The sequence below is a fragment of the Eutrigla gurnardus genome (genome assembly GCF_963514095.1).
Source record: "Eutrigla gurnardus genome assembly, chromosome: 12".
NCBI lineage: Eukaryota > Metazoa > Chordata > Actinopteri > Perciformes > Triglidae > Eutrigla > Eutrigla gurnardus.
The window spans coordinates 3,924,446-3,945,357 of record NC_139926.1 but is presented as its reverse complement, the minus strand read 5'-3'; positions in this window follow the sequence as shown (position 1 = coordinate 3,945,357).

The window sequence follows — 20,912 nt, the reverse complement described above, 5'->3', positions numbered from 1 at the left end:
ATAATGTCTAGGGGACAGTTAGTGGGTTTTAAGCCACTAACCACCTTAATGAGAGATGGCAAAGAAATAGTTTCAAATTGCTCAAAAATAGCAGATTGTGCACACTCAGTACTTGCGGTAAACTGAGCACTTAAAAGGCTGTCACTACAGCGTCTGGCCATCAGAACGAAGACAGCTGAACAAAGACAAGGGAGTCTACCTGTGGGAGTCAAGACAGCTGAACAAAGACAAGGGAGTCTACCTGTGGGAGTCAAGACAGCTGAACAAAGACAAGGGAGTCTACCTGTGGGAGTCAAGACAGTTGAACAAAGACAAGGGAGTCTACCTGTGGGAGTCAAGACAGCTGAACAAAGACAAGGGAGTCTACCTGTGGGAGTCCATCGAGGAAGTCCACTGAGGTAGGCATAACATCTTACCCCCCCTCGCAGCCATGTGTCTCATCCCAGTCAGGACATCACACTGGGGAAGATTTCACCGGAGACCCTTCACTCGAGGCTGTAACCCATCCAATCTCTGCTACCCACCATTCTCCACCGGTAAGGAACTTGAAGTACTAGGGGGGCTGTGGAACTGCCAGTCTGCAGTCAAGAAGGCGGACACCATTTCAGCCTATGCGTCCCTGCAGTCTCTCCACTTCCTGGCCCTCACAGAGACCTGGATCACCCCATAAAACACTGCCACTCCAGCTGCCCTTTCAACTGCCTACTCGTTTTCACACTCCCCAAGACGAACAGGGCGAGGAGGAGGAACTGGGCTCCTCATCTCACCCAGATGGTCCTACCAGGTCCTTCCTCTGGACCACCTACCCCGATCTACACTTGAATTCCACGCCGTCTCTGTCACCCTTCCTTTCAAACTCAACATAGTGATCTATCAATCAGCTATCAGCTACCGTGAAGCCTCTCCTTAAAAAACCCACCCTAGACGCTACTGACATCCAAAGCTACAGACCTGTATCTCTTCTTTCATTCCTCTCTAAAACCTTGGAACGTGCCGCCTACAACCAACTGTCATCCTATCTCTCGCTGAACAACCTCCTAGACCCTAATCAATCAGGATTCAGGGCTGCTCACTCCACTGAGACGGCCCTCCTCACAGTGACCGAGTCCCTGCGAGACGCCAGAGCCTCGTCCCACTCCTCCGTTCTCGTTCTCCTCGACCTATCTGCTGCATTCGACACAGTCAACCACCAAATCCTCCTCTCCACTCTGGCTGAACTTGGCATAACTGACTCTGCTCTCACCTGGTTTACATCATACCTGACAAATCGCACCTTTCAGGTCACATGGAATGGCTCTATGTCCAAACCCTGTTCTCTGGACACGGGTGTCCCTCAAGGCTCAGTATTAGGACCGCTTCTGTTCTCACTATACACCAGATCACTAGGTTCTGTTATCACATCGCATGGATTCTCCTACCATTGCTACGCAGATGACACCCAGCTGTTCCTCTCTTTTCCCCCGTCCTCTGACACTCACATTGCAACTTGCATCTCGGACTGTCTGGCTGACATCTCTGTCTGGACAACTGCACATCACCTCAAGCTTAACCTGAATAAAACCGAACTCCTCTTCATCCCAGGGAAAGACTGCCCTCGCATGGACCTGTCGGTCACTGTCGAGGGCATCACAGTATTGCCGTCGTCAACTGCGAGGAACCTGGGTGTAATCCTCGATGACCAACTATCCTGCACCCCCAACATCACTGCTGTGGCCCGATCCTGCAGATTTGCCCTCTACAACATCCGCAGGATTCGGACCTTCCTCACAAAGGATGCAACGCAACTCTTGGTCCAAGCACTGGTCATCTCCCGCCTTGACTACTGCAACTCTCTCCTGGCAGGACTCCCGGCCTCTGCGATTAAAGGATTGCAGCGTATCCAGAACGCTGCAGCACGCCTTATCTTCAATCTACCCAAATTCTCCCATGTGACCCCCCTCCTCCGTGACCTCCACTGGCTCCCTGTTGCAGCACGCATCCAATTCAAGACGATGACACTGGCCTTCAGGGCCATCAATGGAACGGCACCCATCTACCTTCAAACACTGATCAAACCTCATGCCCCGAAGCGAGCACTTCGCTCCTCTACTTCAGCTGGCCGGCTGGTACCACCATCGCTGAAATCAAACAAATGTCGCTCAGCAAAGTCCAGACTCTTCTCTGTTCTGGCGCCTCAGTGGTGGAACGAACTCCCGACTAATGTCAGGACAGCTGAGTCATTTGCCATTTTCCGAAAAAGGCTCAAGACTCACCTGTTCAGACTTCACCTCGACTAGCATGACCCACTAACACCCCCCCCCCCCCCCAAAAAAAAAAAAAAACCTTACCTATAGCACTCTGATCGTAGCACTGTTGCTCTTGAAGTACTAGTTTACTCAGATGAGGACCTAACACTTGTTCTATTTTTAGCTCTTACTTTATCAGCAATGATACGTTGTGGTTTCCTTGTTTCCTTCTTTTGACAAATGTACTTATTGTAAGTCGCTTTGGACGAAAGCGTCTGCTAAATGACCTAAATGTAAATGTAAATGTAAATGTGCAGGAGGAGCACACACATAAGGGGACATAAGCATATTACTGGTATTCTGCCTGACTGATGCCACTTTCTTTATAAAAAAAAAGAGACAAACTCTTTGCAGGTTGTGGTGGAGGCATCAGACAGGACAGTAGAGGATGGATTAATAACAGAGTCAATGGTTTTAAATAGCGCTATCGGATAATTAGAGCTGTTAGCTATAACAGAGGACAAATATTTTGACTTGGCCTCCTTCACAGCTCCCTGATAAGCAGCCAAACTGTCCCTTAACCAGCCCAGTGATACATGCAGTTTGTCCTTTTTCCACCGCCGAAAAGGTTTTTTGTCGAAAAGGGGCAACAGAATCCAGAATTGCAGAACATGTAGAGTGGAAAGTGGAGAGTAAGGTGTCTGGACAAAGGGGGGGAACCAGTCCACTGTCAGCATGCAACTGAGAGTCCCCAAAGGCGACAGGAAACTCTCTTGATGGAGTGAAGATACGACGTCTGCGGGCTGGGGAAACAGGCTTATTGGCAGGAGGAGGGGCAACAAAATCAAAAACAATGGGGAGGTGATCCGAGATAGCAGTGTCTACTATTTCTATAAGGGAAACTAAAAGTCCATGAGAAATGACAAGATCAAGAGTGTGCCCATGTTCGTGTGTTGGTGCATTAATAGAGTGAGTGAAGCCAAAATAATCCAAAAGGCCCTTAAAGTCCCCAAAAATCAATAGTTTATCAAACTTTGGAATAAAATCAGACAAAAACTCAGAGAACTCTTGGAGAAAGTTCTTGTTAAAATTGGGTGGGCTATAAACTGTGGCACACAGCACAGGACAATAATTAATTAATTAGGATCCTTCCTCGCTTTCCACGTCTTCTGCAGCGACTGTTGCGAGGTAACCAACAGGAGAGATGCCGTAGATGTGGCGGTATGGACGCCAGGACAGGCGGCGGCGTCTTTGAGTGTCCATCAAAGCCACAAATTGGTAACTTTTCGAAAGAGTCATGAATATTAAGAAGTGTCAGGCGATCATACACCCGCAGTGGTGACACAATCCTCGCAACAAACAGCAGGCACAAGAAGAACAGCAACCCACCCCCTGCAGGTCACTATCACCGCACTAGTCAGCCCCTTCAGTGATAGACTGATACACCCCAAGTGTGTGAAAGAGAAGTATCGCAGGTCCTTCCTTCCTGCTGCTGTCAGACTCTACAATAAGCACTGCTCCCAATAGACCTCATTCTGCATTGTAAATTGTATATAAAAACAAAATTCACTGCTGGTAATTTTTGTACAATATCATGTTAATATGTATATAACAAGTCTACTCTATTTCTATTCTATTTTTTACATCTTTTAATTTATATTGTTAATTTTTGCTATTGTTATTATTACTATTGTGTTTCTTGTAACATACTGTCCCTTGGCTGCTGTGGCAAACAAATTTCCCCGTTGAGGGACAATAAAGGAATTCTGATTCTGATTCTGAACACACTCAGCAGAGGGAGACGGCCAGCCAAACACAGGGGCGCCATATGTGTCGTGAAAACCCAAAAGATTATTTTGCTCACCTGAGACACGCGTACTTCCAAGGTAGAATTGCACCAGGTCTAGAGGAGAATCCCATCTTCAAAACCCTGTACGTGCAGAATCTCCACCCTTGCGTCTGTACCCATGTTCAACTCAAAGCGCGTATCGAAAATCTTTCTATGTTTGAGATTGAGATCATGGACGCATTCATTGGCCACAATCTAACGATTGATGAGACCCTCCAACAATTGCTTCTGGTTGAAGGAACAAAACTTGTGCTGTTCACTCTCAAACCGACTGGACTCACTACCACACCCTTTAACCACATAAGCAGACCAATACCCTACCAGGGAAACACAGTCAGTGCAACTGCACTCGGGCTCCTACTTAGTGGCTGGATCATTACTGCAATCATAGCACGTAGTATGTATAAACATCTGCAGAAGCTACAGGCCACACTGGACTCTTCTGTTTGTCTCACCACGCTTCACACACACGTCCCACAGGCTAACTCCAACCTTCTCCAGGAGTAAGCCAAGTGAAAAATAACCCTCCTCTTTTTCCTCGCTTTCCTTTGCCTTCTTTGTTTGGTTTTCCATTGTAGGGGTTGGTCCTGTTTGAAATTGCCTCTGTGTAATTACAATGTTGATGTTTACATCAATGGTTAAGAAATTATGTGTAAGACTATGTCTGATATAGTTAAGAAAGTTAGAAATCTCTGACCAGACCTTGCCTCAATCCCTGCCCAGACACTATGCCACCCTCAAAAGCTATGGACTCTAACCTGAACGGACTATTTAACCTCTTTTCCACAGAATTTACAGACTGTTCGGACTCCCACGTGTTTCTGTCAGGCCGCGGTGAGGCTTGTCTTGTCTTGGTTTTTGTCTAGTGAACTTCCTGTTTTATTTAAAAAAAGTAACTCCCCTCTCGTTTCAAGTCACTTGCCCCTCCTCATGTGTCCCTGGTCTGATGTCATCCCTGATTCCCGATTGTTCCCACCTGTTCCCCGTTATCCTTCTGTGTATTTAAGTCTGCGTCTCCCCTCATCCTGTGCCAGTGCCTCTTGTCTCATGTCAAGATCCTCCAGCCATGATCCATAGCCTTGTCACAGAAACCCTGCCAAGTTGGTATTTTTTTGCGTTCTTTGTTTGTAGTTTAAGTTTGTAGCCATTAGCCTTGTTTTTCCTCCCTGTGGAGCGATCTTTTGTTTATCCTTTTTTTTTAATTAAGAATAAAAGCCTGTTTAACCTGCCTCTGCCCTGCATCAGAGTCCATCTCCTTGCCTAAGTCTGACATTACGCACTGGCCAGTATGGACTCCGCAGGGGTCAGGCAGTTCGCGGAACTCCTCCAGGCCCGAGAAGCCCGCCTGTCCTGCCTGGAAGAGTTCCAGACAGTGATGGTGTCTCGACTCAGAAATCTTTCAGCACAACTCCAGGGCTTACAGGAACACCTCGCTCCACCTACCCCAGCAGCTCCACCGATCACAGCCAAGCTTCCGGCCTCAGACCATGCCTCAGCCACAGCCATGCTACCAGACCATGCCTCAGCCATGCTACCAGAGCATGCTTCAGCCACAGCCATGCTACCAGCCCACGCCTCAGTCACAGCCAAGCTACCAGCCCACGCCTCAGTCACAGCCAAGCTACCAGCCCACGCCTCAGTCACAGCCAAGCTACCAGCCCACGCCTCAGTCACAGCCAAGCTACCAGCCCAGGCCTCAGCCACAGCCATGCTACCAGCCCATGCCTCAGTTACAGCCAAGCTACCAGCCCATGTCTCAAAGATGCATGGAATAAGCTCAACCAACGCTACGGGCAGCCATTTGTCATCCAAAGGGCCTTCAGGGACAAACTGTCAAAATGGCCAAAGGTACAGTCCAAAGAAGGGTCAAGGGCCTGTTCTGATTTCCTAAATGCCTGTCACCAAGCTATGCCTCATGTGAAATGTTAAGAAATATTGAATAATTGTGAAGAGAACCACAAGCTGACACGGAAAGTTCCAGATTGGCTAGCAGCCCGCTGGAACCGTCGGGTCCCAATGGCCCTCATGGAGAGCAGAGACTTCCCCACTTTTGAAGATTTTGCACAATTTGTGTCAGTAGAAGCAGAGATAGCATGCAACCCAATCATTTCCAATAATTCAAGCTGTGCTATGGATGTGTCAAACCAGGTCACAATGCCAAGGACTGTCGCCTCAGTCACACTTGTGAGCTATGTAAAGGAAGACATCCCACCTGTCTACATGATGAAAATCAGAAAAGGCATGAGGAGAAAGACAGACCTGTAGGCATGGAGAAAAAGAAATCTACAACTGATGTGAACCCGGAGAGTTCGGAGGGTATGCTACAATCCTTATCTCACATTGATTGACCAAGGCCAGATAAATGGCCCCGATTGTGACATTGTGTAGAGAAACCAGCCTGCCCCGAGAGCAGCCGCATCTTTGACTTCTCAGGAAGTGTATTGAGTCAATGCAAATCCACTCATCACACCTTCCTCCTTGTTCCCTGTAACCCTGTAAAAAACTGACTAGCCCCACTCTCGTCAGAAAGACTTTTATGGCAACGCTGTGAACTCCTTTTTCCACTTACAGTGATTAAACCTCATCTGAACCAGCCACAGAATTGGACCTGAAAGTTTTTCTTCCACACCTGCATAAAACCAAACTCCACTTCATCCTGAGGAAAGACTGCCCTCGCATGGCCCTGTTGGTCACTGTCGAGGACATCACGGTATTGCCTTCGTCAATTGCGAGGAACCTGGGTGTAATCCTCAATGACCAACTATCCTGCACCCCCAACATCACTGCTGTGGCCCGATCCTGCAGATTTACCCTCTACAACATCTGCAGGATTTGGTCTTTCCTCACAAAAGGACGCAACGCAACTCCTGGACTCCCAGCCTCAGGGACTAAACCACTGCACGCCTCATCTTCAGTCTATTAAAATTCTCCCATGTGACCCCCCCCCCCCTCATCTGATACCTCCACTGGCTCCCTGTTGCAGCCCACATCTAATGGCAGTGGCCATCAATGGAACGGCACCTCCAAACACTGGTGACACCACACGCCCCAACGCGAGTACTTCGCTCCTCTACTACCACTTTTCAATCAAGACTCTTTGAGGGCCGGTTCAGAGCCGGTGCCTAATCTTGAACCAGTTCTTCCTGTTTCGACAGCCAAAGAACCAGCTCTCGGCCAGGAAAACTGGTTCCCAAGCGGCCCCAACTCCTTGCTGGTATAGAACCGGAACAACGACGTCTTGCTTACGTCAGGCTGGGGGGCAGGGTTATCGTGACCAACTACAGCAACGGAAATGTTGTGAGCGCCATTTTTTAAAAACACAGCGCTTGTGAAAACAACTCATCTAACATCTAACATATTTTGACAAAACATGGATTCCAAGGCAAAGCAGTGGTCGGTGAAGGAGACAAACTGTCTCCTCGGAGTATGGTCCTCGGCTGAGGTCCAGAATAAACTGGAGGGAGCCTCGAGAACAAAACCTGTTTTTGAGGAAATCCAAAAGGAGATGGCTGCAGCAGGGTTCAGCAGAACTGTTGAGCAAATAATTTATAAATTAAAGAAGCTGAAAAAAGATGGACGGCCACGGAGGAATCCTCACTTTGAGGTTTTAGACTCGGTCCTCTGCGATGGACCAGCTTCCAAAGTCACCGGGGCATTGAACTCGGCCACAGCAATGCTGGAGACCATGGTCGCTGAAACCCTGCTGCAGACTCCATCTTACGTTACAAATCCAGGTAAGTTTCACTTTTCAAATGTTTTGCCAAACCAACTATATGTTTCGTAGCTGTTCAGTTTACCAAGTAACTGATTACGTTCGTAACAGCAGCCGTTAGTAGCTATTCTAGCTTGGGTAATGTAAGCTTACCAGCTAGCATGATATTGCTAACAACAAGCTAACGTTAGCTGCTAACAACAAGCTAACATTATCATGCTACTTTCAAACACTGCCATTGGCATACTAAACGTTACCAACTACAAACTTAACTAAACACGTGGCTTCACAAAAAGCAGACACTGCAGTGTGACAAGTTAGTGATTAAACCACTGTTCTTGTTTTTGTTGTTGTGTAGAGCTGTCGGCCACGGACGATAGTGTAACCGACCGGGAGCTACCATTACCTCTGGCCTGCAGCTCACCCACACCGTCTTCCAGCTCATCAGGCCAAAGCTCCTTGTCTCAGGCCAGACCAGGTAAGGTTTCATGTGCTGGGTATATACTTGTCACAACAGATGCTATGCAAACATTGAGATATTTACATTCACCAGCCACTTCATTAGATGATATTGTACTAGTCTTATCTGCAATACTGTGTTATGTTGCATTGACTCTTGCATTGCAAATACACAATAAAGATTTGTGTTACTGCACTCGTTACATTTTAAACAATTCTGTTTTTCCAGAAAGTGTATTTAAGTTTTTTTTTTTTTTTAAATACATTTTCTAAAGAGGCATGTCGTCTTTTGTATGCTTAATCAGCAGAGAAACGTAATGCAAGTTTAAAAAAAAAAAAAAGGTTATTCACAAAATAACAGCTTGGCATCCTAACTTAATGTACAATCTGTAGTAATGGCAGTTTTTATTGAACACAAACAGAACAGGTAGAATTGCAAATGTACTCAAATTAGTCATCACCTCTGTTAAAGTACTGCATTAATGCAGCTCTAATGTCAGCCCCTTCTTGATTGGCATGCTCAGGCAATGCCTGAACAGGAGGCTGAATGTTCACATGCCTGTCAGTGTGCTCCTCTGCAAAATTGTCACCATGCTCCTCACAAATATTGTGAAGCACACAGCAGGTCAACGTCATTTTCTTGCTCAGGTCAAGCTTGCAGTCGTTTCTTTTTAGTCTCCTTTCAGTCTCCCACAACATATCTCCAAACAGATCTTGCACTGCTCAGCCAGTAACTGTAGTTATGTTGTTCAGCATCAGGGTGTGTAATGTGTACAGCAAGCAGCACCTTGATTACTGCATTGCAAAAGTCCTGAACACAATTAAACACAGTGCTCAGGCCTACCCCAAAAAGATGGCTGATGGTCCTGTATTCACTGCCAGTGGCCAGCTTCCAGATAGCAATTGCCACTCGCTTTCGGATGGGGATACACATGTGGTAACTTGTGTTGCTTCTCCCCATGACGGGCCCGACTCGACCGCAGATGTAATCAAAGGACTCCCGGGACACATGGAAATTTTGGGAAAACCTCTTTCTTCTGCTCTTTACTCGCGGTTGGCAACCAGCTTTAAAAAGGTGCATTACCGCCATCGGCCAAGGAAATCCTCAGACGTATGCAGACTTATACAGTGACATAATGACGCAGCTCTCTGTGCTCTCCAGCCTGTGGAAAACCAAACCGGTTCTGGGATGGTTCCAGGGTTGAACCAGCTGTGAACCGGCACCAGCCCAGCACTAGAACTCAGTTCTCGTTGATCGAAAAGGGGTATACTTCAGCTGGCTGGCTGGTACCGCCATTGCTGAAATCAAACAAAAAAGGTTGCTCAGCAAAGTTTTGACTTTTTCTCTGTTCTGGCGCCTCAGTGGTGGAACGAACTTACGACCAATGTCAGGACAGCAGAGTTTTTTGCAGTCACTCATTCAAAATGATACTGCTTGCAGCCAACAGGAAAAAAAAAATAGAAAAAAAAAGACAGGAAGGGATCCTCCTACACAGGACTACACTCCTATCGAAGAGCTGGCCCCCTCCAATAATGAGGGTAATGGGGGTGTGTCATCAGACCTCTGTGGTGGCAGCTCCCAACAACCACATTCGTACAGGGTAGGCCTATGTGTTAACTACTGAGTTGCAAATAAGACAATTATAGAATGATTGTGGGAGTAACTAACATTTATTTACCGTCTCTAAAATTGATAGGGAGACTTTGTTACCAAAGTTTTCCATTTGCCAATCGTAACAGATGGTGAGGGTGTGGACACTTGGCTGTAATTGATTTGTATTTAATTACTTGCTAATGGTGGTGGTCTGCACATGGGACTAATAAGTGCTTGAATTGCTGCTTTTATCCTGAAATGAATCAATTGATTCCATTGCTATGATCATTTTGTAGGAAGAGGGAGATCTTCGTCCCCCTGAGCCTGTGGCCTCCACTTCTAGGCCAAGATGATCACAAGTGGTACCTTAATTCAAATATGCTAGTCAATGTGACATTTGAACCTTTTTTCAAGTAAGCCTTGCAAACGAACAATGCTTAAATTTCAAAAGCAACTGTATTTTTATGAAAGAAGCCAAACTGGGAAGTGGAAAACTGGATTATGAAAAGGCAATTCACTAACTTTAATGCCAGGCTTGGGGAAACAACAAAAACTAAAATAGTTTCATTTTGCAGGACCAGGAGAACAAGAGATACATTTTGCACAAAAAAAAAAGGCCTGTTTTTTGTTTTGTTTTTTAGGAAAAAGTGTGATGGCCTCTCACAGCCCTGCCAGTAGGATGGTCCAGGGTGCCACCTTATGGATTGCATTGCAGACCATGTACTTACTCATGTTCTCTGCATCACCCACAGCATACATGGAAGTTCCCATGGCAGAGAAATGCAGTGCTTTACATAGTCCGGTTCCTTATTGTCAAATTTTAACCTCAGTGGGAATTTTTGGGGCATTTGCTAAACTATACATTTTTGGAAAGGTTATGGTATATGGAGTTTGCATTTGCTCAGATGTCTATGTGGTGGCCATATGTGACCCGCCACGGCAAAACCAACAACAAGTTGGGTGGGATGAATTTGTGTAAACAATGAAATTATTTTTTTTCAAAATTAGTGATTTTCGTTTTTTTGCAGAATATGCAAGTTGAGATCATGAAGAAGCCACTGCCATGTTTCAGATAACGGTATTGGTTGCCTTAAAAGCATACATTTTTTATTTGTAGTTTCGGAAAAAATCTGCGTCGTCTGTGTCTCTGCAGGGCAGTGTACGACGATGCAGTTCATTTCCATACTGATCACCGTTGGCCACTAACGCGCTGTTATTTTTTCAGCAAATCAGCTGCATGTTAGAAGCGAAACTCATGGCTACTAATTCATCGCCCGTGTCCCTCGCAGGGGAGGAGTTGGAGTATAAGATATCAGACGCTATATCTACGGTTACATTTCAACGGAATAAAGACAGCGAAATAGAGGAAATCCGTAACTTTGACTGCAAATGCTACGGAAGAAGAAAGGAGAACTCTCTCCTTGGAAGACATTCAAGTAGCGACAAACTTTCTCAAGAGATGTACAGCATACGGATGGATTCTTTAGCTGCCGAAAGAGAGCAATCATCTCCGACATAACTACTGTAGTTATGTCGGAGATGACTGCATCCACCAAAAAGCCGCAGATGAAAGCCTACCTGAGGACAATAGGCTAGTTGCTAAATCATTAGCACTAGCTACTTAGACAGTGCCTGTTAGCATGCCACATGATGTGAAACGTCTTTGTTTTCCTTTTCAGAATTGGCAAAGACACCCTGACGGATATAACCAAGCACTTTGAGGAGAATGGGCCTGGACTTAATTCACTTAATTCTAGTATTGACTGTACAATAGGATTTCTTTCCTCCAATGTTTACATTGTACACTTTAAGCATTTCCATTTCAGTAAAGTACCTTCTAATTCTGATCAGTCCAGTAAAGTGCTTAATGAAAACACTACATCAACATTACTTACATGATAACTGCTTTTGATAACCATTGTTCAAACCACTACAATACTTTCTGACATGCAGGCTAACAGATACCAGATATCACTGAGTGACATCTGTAGGGGGGAGGGCTTATCTGAATGAGATGCAAATGAGCACCATTGTGTTTCCTTTCTGGCCAGGTGAGGTGAGGTGAGGTGAGATTTGCAAATCTTTCAGGCCAGTTTTCTCAGTGAACGGTTTTCAGAGAAGCATACATTCAAATGGCCACAACTTCGTCAAATATGATCAGATCCATGTGTTAGACATCATTGGAAAGCTTAGAAACTACATTTTCAGAATCTGTGAATAACTCAAAATGCCCAGAGGTCGACTTGTCCCGGTTTTGCCGTGGCTGGTCACATGTTGAATAAAACAAATGGCCGACCTAAAACTTTAAATTTTAATATCTCGGCTTCTGAATAAGGCAAGGCAAGGCAACTTTATTTCTATAGCACATTTCATACACAAGGCAGACTCAAAGTGCTTCACATCATAAAACAAAGTGAAGAAAAAGAAAAAAAAATAGAAGAATTAAAAGAAAATAATAAAACATTTAAAAATGCATTACAGAAAGAAAAGAGAATAAAAACATATTTGCAATAATTAAAAACAGTGCAGACATTAAAAGATTTAGCAGAAAGCTATGGTGAACATAAAAGTTTTCAGTCTAGTTTTAAAAGTGGTCAGAGTTTGGGCAAGTCTTACATCTTCAGGAAGTTTATTCCAGCCATTTGTTGCATAGTGACTAAATGATGCTCTCCCGTGATTGTTGTTTACTCTGGGAATCACTAACAGATTGGTCTCAGAAGATCTTAGTGGTCTAGAAGTCTTATGTAGTGGGAGCATATCAGTGATATACTTCGGTCCTAGACCATGTAGTGATTTATATGTGAGCAGGAGGATTTTGAAATCAATCCTCTGACATACAGGGAGCCAATGTAAGGATTTAAGAATTGGTGTAATGTGCTCACATTTTTTGGTCTTTGTAAGAACTCTAGCAGCAGCGTTCTGAACAAGCTGTAGCTGCCTGACAGTTTTTTTCGGAAGACCTGCAAGGAGACCATTACAGTAGTCTAGCCTACTAGTAATAAAGGCATGTACAAGTTTTTCTAAGTCTTGAGCTGACATGAGCCCTCTAAGTCCATTTTTTAGGTGATAGTAGGCTGATTTTGTTACTGATTTAACGTGACTGTCGAAATGTAAATCAGAATCCATAATAACCCCAAGATTTCTGGCTTTGTTTGAGGTTTTCAGGGACAGAGAGTGAAGGTGTTGAATTACTTTAAACCTTTCTTTTTTAGCACCAAAAATAATTATCTCAGTTTTATCCTCATTTAGTTGTAGGAAGTTTTGGCACATCCAGTCTTTGACTTGCTCAATGCACTGGCACAGAAGATCTATGGGGCGATAGTCGTTTGGTGATAGTGCTACATAGATTTGGGTGTCATCGGCATAGCAATGGTGGTCAATGTTATTATTTTGCATGATTTGTCCTAGTGGGAGCATGTAGATGTTGAATAAAGTTGGCCCCAAGATTGAACCTTGGGGGACTCCACACGTTACATTGGTAGGTTCTGATACAAAGTCGCCAATGGAAACAAAATAGTTCCTATCTTGTAGATATGACTTGAACCAGCTTAAGACTGTGCCTGAGAGCCCCACCCAGTTTTCCAACCTGTCCAAGAGTATTGAGTGGTCGACAGTGTCAAATGCAGCACTGAGGTCTAATAGCATTCATATTGAAGTTTTGCCAGAGTCTGTGTTAAGACGGATGTCATTTACAACTTTAATAAGGGCCGTCTCGGTGCTATGAAAAGGTCGAAATCCTGACTGGAAGTTGTTGTGGCAGCCGGTTGAAGCCAGGAAGTGATTTAGTTGTTGGAGGACAACTTTCTCAATTATTTTACTTATGAAGGGTAGATTTGAAATTGGTCTGTAGTTGTTGATAATAGAAGCATCTAGGCTCCGCTTTTTTAGAAGAGGTTTAATGACTGCAGTTTTGAAGGCCTTTGGGAAATTGCCTGATTGAATGGAGTTATTAACTATTTGCAATACGTCTATTGATAGGCAGTCAAAAACATTCTTAAAAAAGTTGGTAGGTAAAGCATCAAGGCAGCAGGTGGATGATTTTAGATTTGTCACCGTTTCCACTAGAGTTTTAGAGTCTATGGCATTAAAGCTTGCCATCATTGCTGTGTTACTTTTGCCTGAACAGGGTGGTGATCCAACTTTTTTGTTTGAGATATTGATGGCGCGTCTGATGCCTTCAATTTTATTAGTATAAAAGAATGCAAACTCATTGCATTTCTGTGTGGAGTGGAGTTTAGCTGGTATTTGTGTTGGGGGGTTGGTCAGTCTGTCATCAGTTGCAAATAGGGTTTTCGCCTTATTAGTGTTGTTGTTTATGATATTGGAGAAGTATGTTTCTCTCGCACTTTTTAAGACTAAATTGTAGGCCCGAAGGCTCTCTTTATAGATGTCATGGTGAATATGAAGTTTAGTACTCCGCCAGATTCGTTCAGCCTTCCTGCACTCTCTTCTCTGGGCTGTCACAACAGCAGCTTTTCTCCAGGGTGCCTTTTGCTTACCAGAAATTGTTTTAACCGTAGCAGGTGCAATGACATCTATGACATTCAGAATTTTGGAATTAAAGATGTTTACAAGATCATCAGCATGACATGGGTTTAGAGGTGGTAATGAGGAGATCGCAGATCCTGATGTCTGCCCCCGACTCAAATCATGGTCAGAACTGGTCGACGCCACATTTCAGTCCCTACACGGGGCGGCTGCATCCCCCATGAATGCAGCCGACCGAGTCAATACAGAAGCTGCCATCCTGAAGAGAGCACAACAGGAGAGTTTCCCGGCGGAGTTTATTGCACTGCAGGCAGGTAAACCTCTCAGCTCCAAAAGCAGCTTGCTGTCTCTATCCCCTGTCTACGACAAAGAAGTGGAACTAATAAGGGTCGGAGGTCGACTTAGAAAGGCAGCAAATCTTGATGAGGAAACCATCCATCCTATCATCCTGGCACCAAACCACCATGTCACAAAGTTACTCATACAGGACTATGACAACCGGTTGCACCATGCAGGTCCTGACCGCGTATTTGCAGAAATAAGGAGGACATACTGGATCATTCGTGGACGTCAGGCTGTCAAGAAACATCAGCATAGCTGCACAGAGTGCCGCAAATGGCGCAGCAAGCCTATTATTCCTCAGATGGCCGACCTGCCAGCTGCACGGTTGCGTATCAACCAACCACCATACTGGTCTACTGGAGTAGATTGTTTTGGCCCATACACCATCAAAATTATTATCTTTAAATGCCTCACCACTCGGATGTTTACATCTGGATCTTTTGTGCAGCATGGACACTGATTCCTTTTTGCTCGCCTTAAGGCGCTTTGTGGCAAGAAGAGGGAAACCTTTCGAGACCCTCTGTGACAGAGGCACTAATTTCCGGGGAGGTGACAGAGAGCTGCAAGAAGCCTTCGCCGCACTTGAGCCAGTATTAAAAGGACCAGCTTGCTGAGCAGAGCATCAGCTTCAGATTTAATCCACCACTTGCACCTCATTTTGTTTGGGAGAGAGAGATCAAATCTGTTAAAGCTTCCCTGCAAGTTGTGCTGAAAGACCAAGTGCTCCCAGAGGAAGTCCTCATGACGGTCCTGATAGAAGTGGAGGGGCTCCTCAACTCTAAGCCTCTTGGCTATGCTACATCAGACATCGCAGATCCCGACCCCGTAACACCAAATCTCCTACTCATGGGGAGGCGGGATTCATCACTACCACAAGCTGTGTACCACAATAGTGATCTGCCATTGGCCTTCAGTCGGCGGCCCGGTCGACACCTGCCAGTGGTCTTCAGTCGGCGGCCCGGTCGACACTCTCCAGTGGTCTTCAGTCGGCGGCCCGTCCGTCGCCAGTCCCGGCGGAGGATCGGCCGGCACCAGCCCAGACAGGGGACCGTCCCACGCCTGCTCCTCGCAGCCTATTGGGGGTTCGCCTGTCGCCCATTCCTGTTCCGACGGGGGTCCGTCCGACGCCTGCTCCCCGCAGTCGTCCGGGAGCCTGCTCTTCGCCCGTTCCTGTTCCGACGGGGGGCCGTCCTACGCCTGCTCCACGCAGCCTTCGGGAGGTCCGCTCGTCACCCGTTCCTGTTCCGACGGGAAGCCGTCCTACGCCTGCTCCACGCAGCCTTCGGGAGGTCCGCTCGTCACCCGTTCCTGTTCCGGCGGGGGGCCGTCCTACGCCTGCTCCACGCAGCTTTCGGGAGGTCCGCTCGTCACCCGTTCCTGTTCCGACGGGGGGCCGTCCTACGCCTGCTCCACGCAGCCTTCGGGAGGTCCGCTCGTCACCCGTTCCTGTTCCGACGGGGGGCCGTCCTACGCCTGCTCCACGTCGCCTTTCTGAGCAGCCCCGTCGGCTAGGTCACCCTTTCCTGTCTCGTACTTCCTGGTCCTTGTTTCCGCTGTCTTGACTCCCCCACCCTCTTGTGTTGATTACCATGCCTGCCCTGATGTGTTTCACCTGTTCCTCGTCAGCTCCCTGTGTATATAGTCTGTGTGTTTCCCCTGTCTCATTGTTGGTTCATTGTTGCTGTCGATGTTGCTGTCACTGTCTTCCCCTGCATGCTGCACCACGTCTTGTCTTTGGATATTTTTGTACCTCGTCCTCCACGTCTTGTCTTTGGATATTTTTGTACCTCGCCCTGCCTCCCGTGTCCCTTCGTGTTTTGGTTCCTTTTTGTAAGTGTTTCTTTAATAGTCGTTTTTGCCTTTGTGGTTTTTTGGGTTGATACTTTGTTTTAGTCTTAGTTTTGGTCTTGTACTCAGTTAATGATTTAAATAAATCCCTTTTACCTGCATTTGGGTCCTCACCTCCTTTTTCGAGTCCACGTCTTGTCCGAATCCTGACACCGATAGCAGAATATGTGGCAGTAGATGAGATGATGATAGAGTATTTTGGAAGGCATGGGTGCAAACAGTTTATTAGATGGAAGCCCATTCGTTTTGGGTATAAAATATGGAGCTTAGCATCCTCCTCCGGGTTTGTCCATCAGATGGAGCCATATGCAGGAAGCCACACACGTCTGGTGGAAACTGGACTTGGTCAGGGTCCAAGTGTGGTTCTTGGCCTGGCAGAGAAAGCTGAAGTGCCACCTGGAGTCAAGTTTTACCACGACAACCTCTTCACAACCCTGTCCCTGGTGGATGAGATGACCCTGAGAGGCTATGGCAGCTGTGGCACAATGCGACAAAATCAGCTCCATAACATTCCCTTCACAGCACCCCAGACCTTCAAGAAGACACCCAGAGGAGATGCTGAGTATCTGGTTGAGGGAGAGAAGCTGATTGTAAGGTGGAATGACAACAGCGTGGTCACTGTGGTGTCGAACATGGAGAGGGAGTTCACCGAAACTGAGGCGAAGAGATGGAACAAACAGAAGCGGAGCATGGACAAGGTCAGACAGCCCAAGTGTATCCAAGACTACAACATACACATGGGAGGAGTGGACCTGCATGACCAGTTTGTCAGCCACTACAGAGTCAACATCCGGTCCAAGAAGTGGTGGTGGCCAGGCCCGGACTGGCCATCGGGAGAACCGGGAGGTTTCCCGAAGCGCCGGCCTATGATTGGCCTGCTGGCCTGCGTCTCTCTCTCTCTCTTTTTTTTTTTTTAAGTCTGCCGGTCAGCCGGCACCGCGGCTATCTGACTTTTTTTTTTCTAAGTCAGAGATGCAGGCCTGGCCAATCAGAGGCCACTCAGGCCAGTAGCATGTGAGGAGGACAAGGCGATTGGTTTGTTTTGATTAACACCCGCCCCAAAAGTCTGTATCAACCACACAGACAGCGTGCGGAGGAAGGGGTGTGTGTGACACTGATGCTGCAGTCGCGGTGTGTGTGTAGCGAGCGCTGAGCAGAGAGGGAGAGTCGAGGCTTCGACTAGTACTGTAAACCATGGACCCCAACCCCCCGGGTAAAAAAAAAAGAAAAGGCGGTGCCGAGAGGGAGAGAGAGAAAAAAAGAAAGGCGCTGGAGGAGGATGCGGCCAAATGCCGTAAACTGACAAATTTATTCAGGCCCCCGCCCCCCCCCCCCCAGCCAAGACACCTCTGCAAGTAAGTTATGTAAAAAAAAACAACAACAACAAAAAAACACTGGTTCCTTGAGGCTGTACACTTTTACACAGTAGGCTATAGGTCCTGGCCATGAAATTAAACAAGCCACTTTTTTATTTAGTGTTATCATTCCATTATTATGTATATGAATACAAGGGCACATTAAGTGAGACATAGGCTACACTATCTTACTGTATGAACTATAGTGTATGGAAAAACACTGTAAGCATATGTTTGCTATTCAAAAGGTGGTGATGGTGATGACACAAGTCCTGCTGGTACTTCAGGAGAAGCCAGTGCAGAGCAGTTGGCAGAAGGTACAGAATCATTTCTAGAGCAACAACATGCAAGTTGCAGACATAACACCAACAGGCACTGCCATTTGACATAAATGGCTCTCATTTGTAATACGGTAATAGCTGCCATTCTATTAAGCACTAGTGGTGTTGAATTTTGCTGTCTGTTGTTGACTTGCTGTTATGTATCCCAGCCCTATATTAGAATATGAGTCAATATTATGTGATTGCTTATTGGGAACTATACTCTCGGACTGTATTATACATTGCGTCTATCAGTGTGTGCATGTTCTGTGAACATGTATTCAAAGGCTGTCCCCTCATAGCTGATTAATTGTTTGATTTGGACTTTGTTGTCTTTGTTTATTAGGTTATATTGTAGGCTACACATAAAAATTATGCCAAAGAGGCAGTTGACATTCCACATGATATGATGTTTAAGTAACCTTGGCACTGCGTTAAACCTTTATTCTCTTCTAGTAAGTGTGTTAGTGGATTTTGCTGAGGATTGTTGTGTTACTGTATTTTACCAGCCCGGCCCCAAACACAAAAGTTACTGTATATTCCCAACTTAGTTTGTACATAGGTCCCATATTTGAACTTCTATTTGGAATGCAGTGTGTGTGTGTGTGTGTGTGTTAAAATATATTTCTATGTTTCCTATGCAAAGGTGGAGATATTACCAGTTCTGGTGCTTCAGACGTTGAGCCCAGTACTAGCACAGAGCAACTGGCAGGGAAAGAACAGACAGTCGTCTACCATTACATGTGTCAGTGGTTTAAGATTGAATAGGCTATGACTATGAAACATTTGAACAAAAACATAAACTTGACAATATCATTCTTTTATGAAATGGTATTGATAAAATTGGTTATCGATAATATAATGATTATGCTGGTTGTTCTTACCGTCCCAGCAGATGCAGAGTATACTGGCAAGACAGTTACAAGTCCAGGGAGCAGTGCTAGGGAAAGGCCAACTGAGGAAACAGACAGACACTCAGACTCAGAGAGACCGTTTGATTATTTTGCTCGCCCTCACTCTGGAGATTTTGATTTATTTTTCCGTTACCACCCACAACAAAATCCCAAGAAAGCCATTCCCAAAGTGTTTTACACTAAGGATGGGATACATAGACAATGGCTGACTTATTGTGAGGCATCTCATTCACTTCACTGTTCAGTGTGTGCCAAGTCTTCTGATAACCCTTTTGTGAAAGGAGGCATGCAGGCATGGAAGCATGTCCACCAAAGAATTGAGGAGCATGAAAAAAGCAAGTTGCACAGACAGAGTGCAGAGGTGTACTTCCTGAGGGCTAACAAGGCTGACATCCATAGTCTAGTGAGTGAGAAGCAGATATCAGTACACCGAGAACAGGTGAGGAAGAAAAGGCAAGTCATGGAACGTGTGGTCAACATAGTCAAAGTGCTTGGTAAGCGTGGCCTCAGCTACAGAGGGGATAAACACGAAGCCGCTTACAGCCTGGAAAACATGGCCTTGGACCACGGAAATTTTTTAGAGATGATATTGCTGCTGAGCAGATATGATGTTTGCCTTCAAGAGCATGTCAATAACTGCATTAAGCAGAGCAAGATGGCACATGAGACTGGAGGAGTAAAGGAAGGGGTTCCCTTGTAACTCTACTCTCAAAGCAAACAGTTAACAAAGTCATTGATGTGGTCAGTCATCTAATCCAGCACACTATTGCTGATGAGTTAAGGGAGGCAAAGATGTTTTCAGTCCAACTGGATACAACCCAAGACCTTACATCCAAGGACCAGTGTGCTATAGTCGTGAGATACGCCACCGATGTTATCCATGAGAGGCTCCTAGCTGTCATTGATTGTGAGGCATCGACTGGTGCATACTTTGTGGAGCTAGTGAGAAAAACCCTCGATAAAGTAAACATTGACATAAAAAACTGTGTTGGTAACTCTACCGATGGAGCTGCTAACATGCAAGGGCAGTACAGGGGCTTTTCTGCACTGCTTACTGGAGAGTCTCCCAAACAAATCCACATATGGTGTTATGCACATGTGCTTAACCTTGTGTTGACAGACACAACAGGAGCCATGGTAGAAAGTGCATCACTGTTCTCTCTGTTAAATGATGTGGCAGTCTTCATCCGGGAGTCATATAAACGCATGCACCTGTGGGAGAAAGTCAGTGAGGACAGGAGAAAAAGGCGGCTTGCTCCAATAGGAGTAACTCGGTGGTTGGCGAAAGATCAAGCCTTGAGCAAAGTTTTTGGCTCATTTGGGAAGCCCGAACATGCACTTTACACTGACCTGGTTATCACAATGAAAAGGATTGAGGAAGATGACACGATTAAGCCTGCTGTAAGGGTCAAAGCCAGAGGATATGTGGAGGCACTTATGAGATATGAAACCATACTCACAGCACAAATATTCCTCAGGATATTTGAAGTGACATCCCCTGTCTCCAAATATCTTCAAACCAGTGGCATGGATATGCTAACTGCCCAGCGCTTAATAACAGGAACAGAAGACAGCCTGAGAAAGTGTTCCAGGGACTTTGATGGTGTCAAGGAAGCGGCAGATATTTTTGTGCAGTGGGCAAACAGCACTCTCCAGGAGCAGGATGACTGTGATGTTGAAGTCCAGACTGCCCTCCCAGAGTAACGCATGCGGAAAAAGAAAATCATGCCTGGTGAACTGGCACAAGATGAACCTGTTTTGGATGTTGAGAGGAACTACAACATCAAAGTGCACAATGCAATCCTC